The 12090-nt window shown below is 39.1% G+C and overlaps 1 long non-coding RNA gene across 1 annotated transcript in view; it reads right to left on the reverse strand.

Moving 5' to 3' along the window:
- Positions 1 to 897: 897 nt before the first annotated feature.
- The window catches only part of LOC104867143, a 101535-nt gene continuing 90342 nt past the window's right edge, over positions 898 to 12090 (reverse strand). Inside the window, exon 3 of the long non-coding RNA XR_781687.2 lies at positions 898 to 1079. This is a non-coding gene — a long non-coding RNA (uncharacterized LOC104867143). The remainder of the gene's footprint in view (positions 1080 to 12090) is intronic.

A 12090-nucleotide genomic window follows, 5' to 3' on the forward strand; every position in this document is an offset into this window, starting at 1 on the left:
GAGGAGAAGGGAGGAGGGAAGAGGTGGGAGGAGGAGGAAAGAAGAAGAAGAAGAAACAAAAATTGAGAAAAGAAAAAGATATATAAAATTTTTAAATGATTAAGGAGAAAAATATTACTTTGAAAATAAAAAATACAAATAGAAATAGAGAAATACAGGGCCTCCTTCAGGGTATGCCTCTGTTAACACAATAGACAGCATGGGAAGAAGTGTGCAGGTCTAAGTCAATTAGTCTCAGCAAGCCAGCAGCTGTCCCCTGAGGTCCAGGCTGATTTTGGGCTGCAAAGCCCAAGTTGAGATCTCTGTCCTCCTGCTGAGTTGAACTCTGCAAGGTTCTACCACAGGTTCCGATGTGAGGTGCTGGTCCCTCAGACTTACCAACTATGGTGGTGTGATGTGCCTTTATGGCAGATTTTCTTCACATGTCTAGTGGTCTTCAATTTTTATCTAGGAGTCTCAAAGAGGCCCTCTTTCTCTTGTTCTCGGGGGGGAGGGGCTTCTCTGGGACGGGCCTACCAGAGGTTCGCAAGCTGCTGCTGGGCTCTTCTGGTGCACTGAGTCAAAGGGCTTGCCCTGATGTCCTCACAGCTGAGCCACCCACTTTCCTGGAGTCACTTTTGAACTTGATCTAGCGCTTTTGCTTATAGCATAGTTTACAAGATTCAACAGTAAAGAAGCAGCACAGGATGTGACATAAGTTTGGGAGCCGCTGCGAGTCTCCTCTACTTTTTGACAGACTCTGTACATCTTCAAATGTCATTTCTTGGAACTCTCAGATGGATTTATCTTCTTTAAAGAAATAAACTTTATTTAAATAGCATCCACAAATAAGAAGTATATTCTGCAACAATTAGAGTTTTAAAAAAGAAAAAACATATTTAAGGCAAGAATTTAAAGTTAAGCATTTAATTCTGTTCCAGACTCCTTCCCCTGTTGCTTTCATCAGCATTGTCTTGGCCTAATTTGGGGTTCCTAAAGTCAGACTGCCTTCTTTTCTCTTTGAATGTGTTATTATCAATACTGTCCACACTGTCAAGCACTCTGCTTGAAACAACTGCAGAAGCAAAGTCTTCAATATGCTGTTTTTAGAAATATAAAAAAGTACATTTCAAAAGGCATATCACTCTGTAGTGCAATTTAACAACAAATATTAAAAATATGCTTACCCATTGCCCTCAGCAATTCTGTTCCTAGAAATGTATTATGAATAAGTACAAAACCCTGCCAGCACATTTTGAAAGAAAGAAAAATTAGAAAACAACCTAAATACTCAACAATAGGCAATTAATTAAATTATAGCATACTATAGAAGGGAGGCATTAAAGTAGTTTTATTGAAGATTGTTTCACAACATAGGAAAATATTCATGATATATGAAAAAGCAAAAATATACAACATGAACCTATTGGATAAATGTGTGTATAGGAGGGCATACACAAAAATTCCCTTTTTAATAAGTAACTATTAACTTTCTTTGTGTTTAGCTATGTTTTAAATAAATATATACATGACAAAATCAAGTTTTTCTTTTTTAAAAAATTGCTGCTGCTGCTGCTGCCGCTGCCACTTTTTACTACTGAGGAAATTATGCTTTTAGTGGCCTTTCATATCTCATCAGAGAGAATGGCAGGAAGAAAGCTCATCAACCATGAGGATGGCAGCTTACTGAGATGGAAAACAGACATGTAGGGTAGCAGGGAATAATGATCAGGATGGGCCAAATCAAATTTAACAGGGCTAGGACCAAACTCCTGTCTGGAAGATCATGAAAGCCTCTCTGCACAGCCCCAGAATGGGTGGCTCAGCTTCAAAGCTTTGAGGATGAGAGATGATCACCACACAAAGCCAGCTACATTAAGAAAAATTAGATCAACTGCATTTTTTAAAATACATGCACAAACTGGAATAGGTCCTAAGAAAAATGGTCAGGATCCAGTGACAGCTAGAAGTTATAGAGAGGGACAGTTGAAGGAGTGGGGAATTTTCACCCAGACATAAGATAGCATGTGGGAGACCAAATAGAGTGCACAGGAGTTATCTGCAAAAATATGAGGCAATGCCATTCAGAAAATATCCAATCTCAAGTTCAAGACTGGACAGGAGAAAGTTTCAGCAAGACTAATTTTTAGTTGAAAATAAGGTTTAAAAATTGTTTAAAAAGCTAGAACTACCCATTTCGATTTAGCGCGTGGTGAGAGACAATGAACGTTTGCTAAGACATTTGTTGCCACACTCAAATTTGTGTATGTGAATGGTGAATTCTGCCCCACCTTTTATAATGGGCCTAGTCAATGATATAGTCACTCTAGCAACTCCCATGTTCTGTGTCCCTCTGTGCACCCTTATCACAGATTTCTCTATCTAGCTTTATGGCCCATGGGTTTATGAGGTCTCTCTTCCCACCTTAAGGTTCTCAGTCCATACACCCCTATCTGTATTGATTTGCCTATGAGTCTGGCTCTTGAAAATATCTCCACTTCAAAACTTTTGTGTTCTTCATCTTACTAAATATGTAAGGTCATATCTACGTGGGTTTGATTACAGAAACTAATAAAGTATTCTCTAAATAATAAAAAAAAAGAATAAGATAAGACTATAAGAGCAAGAAGCAATTTAAATATGTTCAGGGACCATTTTCATCTCCAGAATTAAGGATTATTTTAATGTAACATCATTGCCTTTTCTCTTTTACTTTCCTTTTTAGTTTTATTTTAGGATTCCCTATTTTTAATGTTCATACAGAGATTTCTTTAACTGAAATACCAAATAGTTTCTTTGGTGTGAAAAGCTATAATAGTACACAGGATCCTAATGAGATAATTAATAATGTGAAATAGGAAGTAAAGGGCTAAAGGTGTAGGGAAAGTGGGAAGGGTGGGGGAAAGGTAATAAGGGAGAGGAAAAAAAATATGAGAAACTGAAAAAATGGAAATAAAGTGTTTGTAAATGGGGAGGGGAGGAGGGGGTGAAGGGAGGGCAAGGACAAGGGGAAAAAATGAGAATCAAGACCTATTATGTAAAGGTACAAAATCCCAATGATGAATGTAACTGCACTGTATACCTAGATTGTACCAATAAACTCAATAAAAGAAAGAAAAACTTTTGTGTTCTTGAAAATTTAAATACATTTTTTTCTGGTTAAAGCAATAGGCAGTCCAACAATTAAGTTGGGGAATCTCAAGACCTTCAGATATGCATGTGAAGTGTTTGACTGCTACCTAGAATTTGACTTCTTGTCAAACCATCTTGGATGGTTTTTGTCACATTTAACACATGTACTAGAACTGCCAATTGGCAAATGACAATATTAATTTATGCACTGATAGCAGCAGATATGCCTTTGTAATGGTCCATGATTTTGAGATGCTGAAAATTTTATTTTTAAACCTTTGTAGAAAATCTAATTTTAAAATTATAAACTTGTTTTTTAAAAACCCTAGAACTACCCAACGACAGCCTTATAATGCTGAGTTCCCCATCACTGAAGACATTAAGGCAAAGAATGGGTAACTATTAAAATAGTCTGTAATGGAATTTCTGCATCCTATGGGAAATTAGACCACAAAAACCTGTTTCCTTGCAGCTCAAAACTGTTACTGTTCTAGAATAGGCAGCTTTCTTGAGGATAGATGTAAGTTCCAACTCACCAGTTCGTGCCAAAAATTTCCTAGAGATTAATTCCTTTGACTTCATCTTCTTTCAACATTAAGAAAGAAAATATTTCAATATTTTAAACTGCTATCATTTACAGTTACCTACCTCCATGTGAATGAGTCTATGTGGCCCTTTCCCAAGAAAAGGTATACATGATGGTTGATGAGAAGCATAAAATGGCCCTGAGCTATAAAAGCAGCTATTTGGGAGCCACTTAAAGGGAAGGAAAGGGTGCTCCAAGGACCAAGCTCACAATCTTATATATCAACAAACCAACTTGGTTCTTGAAACTCCATTTTAATTTCTACCCCATGGTCCAGTGCATGTGCCAATTATTCTCACTGTTTCTTTAATCCAAGGGTGGTTAATGAGCACCAGACCAGGCTCTCTCTGACTATATGAGAGAATGCCCACTCCACAATCACCAGCCAGCTGTGCTGCTGAAATTAACTTGCTCAGCTGGCCCTCCAAATAAAGCCATTTAAAGAATGCAATGTACCATAGAAAGCAATTTGTTTCCTTAAGATTTAGTACCCCACGTGAAGATTGATTTTGATTTGAAAGACAGAAGCTACTGCAAGGTGAATAATTTTAAGTTTAACATATTCCTCCTCTTGAGGAGCCAAATGCATTAAAATTAGGAGCAAAGTGCTTCTAATTTGTCAATCACTCCTCAGATAATTCTGTTCCTACATTACCAGAGAAATTGCCCAAGAGACATGGCTTTTGGCTCCTTTCATCTCTACTATTCTTTTAACTCGATCATGGCTGCAGTATGCAAATGTGCCTCCACTGCTAGGGGTGGGTTAAGAGGATATCCAAGATAAAGACAGCCTCAAGCCTTCATTAAGTTTGTCAGGAGGTCAGAGATTCAACAGGTCTCCTAAGCTTTGACATACATCAGGTTGTAGGGCAGAGTGCTCCATGAAACAGTAATAGGGAAGGCATTGTTCCACTATTTGAGATCTTGCAAGCACATGTTTTCCTTCTGTCTATTGCCAAGCACTTCCTCAGGGCCTACTTTGTATGAGTCTCTGTTCTTGGCCCTTGAGCATACAGATGACCAAGGACAGACTTGGCCTTCAAGGAGCTCAAACATCAGAGAGACAAGAAAATCTGCATTTTCCCCTAAGGAGGAGAGTGCTGGATGGGAAGTCAGAGCAGGACCCTGAGACCATTGAGGAGGGTGCCTGTCCCAGCCTGAGGGTGTGTGCAAAGCCTCTGGAGGAGGGAATATCCTTGAGAATGGCATGACCAACACTGGGTAGATGGTGGAGGATGGTTCCAGAAGGAAAATTGGATACAAAGAGCATGTAGAGTCACTGCTAACTATTGTTAGATACATTGGACATGCCAGGCACCATCATATGCACTTTGCACATATTTTCTCATTTAATCCTCACAACAATCCTATACAGTAAGCTCTATTGCAAAGAAGATACTATCATTATTCCAGTTTTATAGATGAAGAAACTGAGGTGCTGAAAAATTAAATGAGATGCATGAGGTAACAGCTTATAAGCCAGGATTCAAATTCAGTAAGTCTGGTACAAAGTCTGTGTAAGTGCACTGCCTTCCAAAAGACATGGATGGCTGGGAGAACTCACAACTAGAGAGGAGGGAGATGGTTCCATGTGGGAAATCTCACAAGACAGTTGGACATACAAATGGCGTTCTCCTTGGAATCTTGGGATAAAATTTGAAAAACTCCTAGCATGGGACCCAATATGTAATAAGTGCTCAATATATTATACTAATTATTATGATGATGTGCATTTGTTCACAATGGGAGGACAAAAGGCCAAATACTTCAGCAAATTGCATGGTCTTTTGGGTCATGCAAGGTCTGGAAATTATCCTGAAAGTAGCAAAGATTCATACTTGGTAGGGAGGTGATATGCCTGTGGTTTAGGTGAGCATAGGGAAGGTGGAGGGCAGAAAGACCTTGAAGGCATAGAATGTGCCTTGAAGAAAAACATTAAAATTGGATGACAGAAGTAGATGCAGAGAGGACAGAAGGTGGGATTGTTTAGTGAGGAAACAGAGAAAGATTGTAAGTGGTAAGAAAAAGAAACATTTCTGCCTTAGGCAATTAGATAAATATTGGTACCATTTCCAAAACAAAAAAAAATGTGAGAAAGGAAATAATGGATTGTGTTGTAAGATAGAAGCAATTATGGGGTGTGCATGTGGGAATATTCAACAGGTCTTCGGAAACTGTTATAGCTTAGATATGAAATATCTCCCCAAGACTTGTGTGTTTAAAGCATAATTCCCAGCGCAGCAGTATTCAGAATCAGGGCCTTTGGGACAGTGATGGGATCACAGAGAATCTAACCTCATCAGTGGATTCATTTGTAATTTAACGGGCTATTGGGAGGTGATGGAAACTTAGGAGGTGGGACCCGGTTGAAGGGAATGGGTCATAGGGATATATCTTGACCCTGACCCTTCCTTCTCTGGCTTGCTCTCCACTTCCTTGTGGCTATGAGATAAGCAGCTCTCTTCCATCATGCCCTTCCATCATAATATTTCTGACTCACCATCGGACTAAAGGCAATGTTGACGATGGACTGAAACCTCTGAGACTATGATCCAAAATTAACTTTTCCTTCTTTAAGTTGATTTTTTCAGGTATTATTTCACAGCAATAAGAAAGCTGACTAACAGAAACATACATAATCAAATCCATCTGATTGGAATAAAAAGAAAGTGTCATCCCTACATGCCTCCAATAACTATGCAGGATGACTTTGACTCCTACTCACAGATCACAAAAAGAGGCCTCCAACACAAATGTGTCTCCTTCTCTGCCTTAGTCCTGACCTGTGTACCCTGCCTTACCTGCATCCAAAAGGCCTAGAATATAGGCCAGTGATGGTAAACTTTTAGAGATCAAAAGCCCAAATTGCAACCCAAAACCCATTTATTTATCACAGAATGCCAACCCTGCAATTAAACCAGAATACTGAGATTTTAGCTTAGAACAAACAACTATTATCCAATGTTTGGCTGCTGGGGTGACTTGGCTTGCATGCTGACAGAGAAGGTTCCACATGCTTGTTGCGGCATACATGCCACTGGTTTGCTACCACTGGTATAGGCCAATCCTCCCACGGCTTCCAAATTGCAGTTTATCTGCAACCTCCCAGCTTTAGATTCTACTTTCTCCCTCTCTAAACTTCAGATGTTCTCTCTGGCCCTTTACCTTAGGCTCCCTGCCTTAGGTCCCTCATGAAAAACCCCCTCAGTCTTCTAACTGAGCACTAGCTGCCTGTGGTCAGAGCCTCTGAGAGAACTGACCTAGTCTTTTGTGAGGAACTTGGACAAGAATAGAATGAGATGGAGAGAATGGGAGATGAAGCCTGAGGAGTCTCATTCCTTACAAAGAGTTCAACAAGCAAATCCCCAAATGGCTCACCTGTGCCCGTAGCATTGTCCTGTGCCACATCTTCCATGAAGCTAACATCTGGATGATCCTGGCCCAAGCTGAGCATTATTTTTACTGCACTCAGATTGGTAAATTGCAAAGGTTTCTGAAAGGAAGATGTGCACATGGAAAAAATGAACTGAATTTGTCAATTGCTCCACCTGCTGCTTTTGCTGAGAATGAGGCAAGCAGGAGCCATGGAGAGTGTAAGCCCTCCCCATCTTCCATGCTTCTCTAATCTTGGGCACTTCAGCTCAAGCAGGCTTTTGCCTTTCATCCTGTTCCTATTCCAGGATCTACAATATCTTACACTGGGCCTGGCACATGGGAACAAAGCTAGTATATTAGCTATCACTTACTGAGGAACTACCATGCCAAGCACGTTACATCTTACCACAGTGCACAGACCAAGCCAGAGCTGACACTCAAGTGCTTCCTGTGAATGAGGCTTAGACAAAACTCCCTCTTTTCCAAGAAAATTTCACATAATGACCTTCATTTTGGCTGAGTAGAGTTTTTTTGAATTGAAAGAAAAGGAAGCGATGGGCAAAGATGAGTAAGGGGTGAACCAGCACCCCTGTGACAAAGAGTATCAAAGCTAGAATACAGAAGAGAAGTATCTCAAGATGCATACTGAGGCCATCCTCTTAAGTGAAATAAATAAGACACACATGTGAATACTGAATAGTTTCTTTGGTGTGAAAAACTAAAGGTGTAAATAAGATTCAAACTGTAAATTAACAATGTGAAAAGGAAGAAAAGGGCTAAAGGTGTAGGGGAAGTGGGAAGGATAGAGGAAAGGAAATAAGGGAAAAGAAAAAATATGAGAAAAAGAAAAAATGGAAACAAAGTCTCTGTAAAAAGGGAAGGGTAGAGGGGGTGAAGGGAGGGCAGGGGTATGGGGAAAAATGGGAACCAAGATCTGTCATGTAAAGGTACAGGATCCCAATGATGAATGTAAAAGTACTGTATACATAAAAAGTACCAATAAACTCAGTGAGGAAAAAAAAAAGCAAAAGAGAAGTATCTACTGATAATACTGGGAGAATTGTGGCATAGAGAGGGCATCGTCAAGACCCAAACTACAAAGTAAAGCAGAAATGGGAATAGAGTCCCTCTCCCCATTCCTCCCCAGGAAGTGCAAATATCTTGTTTTGCCTGCTGCAATACAGAGACAAATATCTGGTATGGCCAGACCTTATAGCCACACTGACCAGGTCTTACTTTTAGATGAGTTATTTCTTATGAATTCCTAGAAAGATCCTACAAATACTGCTTTTCTGCAATATACAAGATGTGAATATTCATGTACTCATAACATGGTGAACTTGGAGATGTGGTTACAAGTACAGTGCACACCAAATTAATAAAGGTTGAACAAACTCCATCTTACATTTGATAGTAGGACTTCTTGACTATCAAAGTAGACTCTTCAAGGGGTAATGAGGACTCCAGTCTTGGAAACAACCAGGCAGAGATGGATGTGCAAGCAAGAGTGATTTTTAAAAGTGGGAGGTGAGCATAATAAACTTTATGAGTGTCTTTCTAAGACTTGTTCAAGGTTATAAGGGTAGAGAATTGCAGAGCTGGGACTAGGACCCAGGTTTGTAGTAGCTATATTCAGTGCCCCAGCACACTGGCAACAGGAAGAGTTTCCCTTCAAGATTCACGCGTTCACTGGTCTCCAAAAGGAAAAGTTACAGTTAGCACTCTAGAGCATGTAAGGCTTCCTTCTTACCCTGTACAACCTATAACTCTTCTGTCTTTGATATCTGATTCACTAACATCAACTCAGAAGGAGCCCTCCCGCTGCTTTTGTACCAGAAGTACTGAAAATTATTGCAGGTTGGGGAATAGAAACTAATTAAAGTGAACTGGCCAAAAAGTTGTTACGGGCTCCCTTTCCACATGAAAACCAAAACTATTAAGAAGAAAAAGAAACCTGGGCTCATGGGCCCAGAGAGTGATAGGTTAGCCCACATGTGGGCCCAGCAAATGCTTTGTTAAAGACAAATGGCACACAGATACATTTTTTTCAGAAACAAAGCACCTGGCATTGCTTGCCAAAGACCAACTCTGCCATCTCCCCAACAGCCAAACCTGAGAATGCTTTGCACCCACATGGAACTCTGGTCCCTGCATGGCTGAATCACTTTCGAATATGTATAATAATGGCCCGTCATTAGCGTCATCTTTCCAGCTCTCTGTTCCAAATGTTCCTTAGCAGAAGAGATTTGATCATCCCTGGAAGCAAAGTCAGGGCTCCAAGTAAGGTACAAAATAACAAATAGACACATTTTCGCAAAGACTCACAGGGGAATTCACTTTCAACATACGATGCTCAGTCAAGTCTCTTGATAAAAATCTCTTCTTCCTGTAAGCACTCAGGAAATAGCACCTTTAAAATTAGGGAACTCATTACAGAAGAAGTTGGGGGGGACATAAGAGGATGTCTCAGCTCCCAGCTATACTTGAGCTGATGCCTATTGATGAGGTAGCAGCTCTGCAAAGTGCCAGAAAAAGGTGTTTCTAATCATCCAGGACATCCATTCAGCAATGGTGTGCGCAGGGACTAGACTGAGAGGGTCCTGAAGGCAGAAAAAAATGAGGATAGACATGGTGGTAATTGTAGACAGCTTTATAAGAAACCAAATGTTCCAGCTGGTCTATTCAAGATGCAGTGATTGTCAAGAAGCCCAATTTTGAGGTGGGAATGGGAAGACCTTTCAAACAGAATCAATATTTATGGTCAAAAAGGAGCAAATTGGATATTCACAATGAACAGCCAAGAATGGATCTGACGCTGCTGCCAGCTAAACAGACACCCAGATCCAGTAAGAAATTCAAATGCAGAAGGGAAACTGAGGCAGGTACCCAGTGTCATAGATACAAGAACACCGCAGCTCAGGATATAACGGAAGTGCCTAGCATAATGTAAGTAATTAATCAATATTGCTTGACCAGAATCTGTTTTAAATTAAGATATTCATAGATATATAGATAGATGTGACACAAATCTTAAAGGTCTATGAATTTTTACTTATCACACATCCGTATGTACAAGACTCAGACCAATACATACATTTCTTCTAGGTATAGTTCATTACTACAGAAGGCTTCTCATGTTCTTCAAAATCACAAGGGAACCACTATCCAGCTATCCATACCATAGATTAGTTTTCCCTGCTTATTTTTGAACTTCATAAGTGGATGAACCACTATCCAGCTATCCATACCATAGATTAGTTTTCCCTGCTTATTTGTGAACTTCACATAAGTGGAATCATACAATATATATATATATATATTAGTTTTTTATATTAATGTAACATTTGGTATTCACCCTTGTGTTGTTGCATGTAGCAGTAAGACCTTCTTTTTTCTTTTCTTTTTTTTTTTTTTGGTACTGGGGATCAAACTCGGGTCCTTGCGCTTGCAAGACAGGCCACCGAACCACTGAGCTAAGTCCCTGGCCCAAGACCTTCTTTTTCATTGCTATATAAATAGTACAGGTATTCTGAGGTTGAACACACTGCATATATATTCTATGTTGATAGACATTTTGGTTGTATTTTTCAGTTTTTGGCCGTTGTAAATAATACTGCTACCTACATGCTCATAATTGTCTTTGCTATTGATTCATGGTGGACATATACACTCATTTCTGTTTGTTTACATATCCAGGATTAGAAATGTTGATCATGAAATAGGAATATACTCAGCTTTACTAAATAGCTTTGCCATTGTACTTTATATCTTCACATATATGTTTATGCATGACTCTGCCCACTGTTACGTGCTCCTGGTGGACTTAACTACTTATTATTATACAATGTCCCTGTCTGTCCCTGTGACTTCCTGTTCTGAAATCTATCTTATTTTATATTAATATGGTCACTCTAGTTTTCTTTTCATTAATGTTTGCATAATGTATCTTTTCCCATCCTTTTACTTTCAACCTGTATGTATTGTTATACTTAAAATGAGTATCTTCTAGACAGCATATACTTGAGTCATGTTTTTACCCTACTCTCCCAATCTCTATCTTTTTGTTTTTGTTTTTGTTTGGTTTTTTTGTTTGTTTGTTTTTGGTACCGGAGATCGAACTGAGGTCCTTGCGCTTGCAAGGCAGTGGCAGGAATCAATGAGCTAAATTCCCGGTCCCCCTATTTTTTTGTAGTTGTACTTAGACCATTAACATTTAATGCTGTTGATATAATAGGGTTTAAATTAGACATCTTTGTTTCTTTGATTTTTGTTTTTCTTTTTCATGTCTTCATCTAGGTTATCTGAGCACTTTGCATCTCCTTGTATAGTTTCAATGGCATCTCTAAGTATCATGTTATATATGCATAATTTATCAGTCTATTGATACCATTATTTTATATGTTTGAATGAAATACAAAAACCTGACTTCCCTTTATATCCTTTTATTTCTCTACTTATCATTGCCTTAAATATTTAATTTATGTACATCTAGAACCACATCCGTGTTGGCATAAAATCTGCTTTAGTTGTCAAATATTATTTAGGAAACTCAAAGGAAAAAATGTTATTGTTTTTACCCATATTTTGCTTATCCTTTCATTTTCTTTTTCTCCTTACAAAAGATCCAAATTTCCTTCTTTTATCATTTCATTTCAAAAGAGAACTTCTGTTAGCCATTCTTTTCAAGTATGTCTGCTGATGATAAATTACCTTCATTGCTTCTCTTCTAAGAATGTCTTACTTTTCCTTCACTCTTTTATTTGGGGGGTGGGGGGTTGAGACAGGGTCTCACTATGTAGTTGAGACTGATCTGGAACTCACTAGGTAGTCCAGGCTGGTCTCGAACTCACAGTGATCCTCCTGCCTCAGCCTCCTGAGTGCTGGGATTACAGGCATGTGCCACCATGCCCGGCTCCTTCACTCTTGAATAATATCTTTACTAAGTATATGATGCTAGGTTCAGCTTTTTTTTTTCAGCCCTTAAAAAATACACCACTTCTTAACTCAATTTAAATATA

Source organism: Fukomys damarensis, unplaced genomic scaffold (genome assembly GCF_012274545.1).
Source record: "Fukomys damarensis isolate Sample0158 unplaced genomic scaffold, DMR_v1.0_HiC HiC_scaffold_22, whole genome shotgun sequence".
Taxonomy (NCBI): Eukaryota; Metazoa; Chordata; class Mammalia; order Rodentia; family Bathyergidae; genus Fukomys; species Fukomys damarensis.